The sequence below is a fragment of the Phodopus roborovskii genome, unplaced genomic scaffold, assembly GCF_943737965.1.
Source record: "Phodopus roborovskii unplaced genomic scaffold, PHOROB, whole genome shotgun sequence".
Classification (NCBI taxonomy): domain Eukaryota; kingdom Metazoa; phylum Chordata; class Mammalia; order Rodentia; family Cricetidae; genus Phodopus; species Phodopus roborovskii.
Window position 1 is genome coordinate 93349 of NW_026126725.1, and position 995 is coordinate 94343.

General features: G+C 40.0%; 1 non-coding gene across 1 annotated transcript; it reads right to left on the bottom strand.

Moving 5' to 3' along the window:
* Positions 1-313: 313 nt before the first annotated feature.
* Positions 314-420, bottom strand: LOC127214519 (U6 spliceosomal RNA). Its single transcript, XR_007833855.1, has one exon. It is a non-coding gene; the product is annotated as a U6 spliceosomal RNA (small nuclear RNA).
* Between the last annotated feature and the right edge of the window lie 575 nt (positions 421-995).

A 995-nucleotide genomic window follows, 5' to 3' on the forward strand; every position in this document is an offset into this window, starting at 1 on the left:
TCCATGGGGACAGCAGAGAGGGGCAGCAGGATCAGTGGCCAACCCAGGGAGTTGGGAGGGAAGAGGTTATAGGGGAGAGGAAGCCCCAATTGGGCCCAGACTAACCTCTGGCCAATAGCTGGCAGAAGAGGACAAGGGCTGAGCTGAAACTTGGGAATGTTTTGCAGGATAGTCGGATCTCACTGGAAAATGGAACTTTCCAGCTATGGCTTCTTTCTTTAGCAGAGGCCCGGATATAGGGGTCAAGGAGCCTATGTCTTTTTAAATATATCAGTTCTGCTTTACCCTTGGATTCTGGTGTAGTTGGAGTAAAAATAATATGGAACACTTTACGAATTTGTGTTTTTCCCGTGTGCAGGTGCCATGCTAATCCTATCTGTATCGTTCCAATTTTAGTTTATTTGCTGCTGAGGCTAGCACAGCAATGCCTATTTTCAAGCTTAGATGTGTTTCTCATATGCATCAGAAGTATGGGCTCTGTCTTTTTATCCATTCTACTATCCTGTGTTTTTTATAGTTGAGTCAAGACCATTATAGTTGAGTTTGAATTAGGACCATTGATTGTTGATGCTTGTTTGTTTTAGGTTTATTGTTGTCAGTAGAATTGTGAATGTATATGTCCTGTTTTACCCTTGGTTTCTTGTTTAGTTAGATTATCTGTTGCTTACATCTTTGTGGGCATAATTAACTTCCTTGGGTTGGAGTTTACCTTTCAATACTTTCGGTAGGGCTGAATTTGTAGATAAGTATTGGGAAAATCTGGCTTCTTCATTAAATATATTGTTTTCTCCAACTATAGTGATTGAGAGTTTTGCTGGTTATAGTAGCCCGGGCTGGTATTATTCCTATCTAAGTACTTGTAGAATATCTACCCAAGACAATCTAGTCATGAGTGCTTGCATGGATAATTGAGGTCTAATTTGGATATGTCTGCCTTTATATTTACCTGTCCTTTTCCTTCGCTTATCTTAATATTCTTTCTTAATTCTGCATAC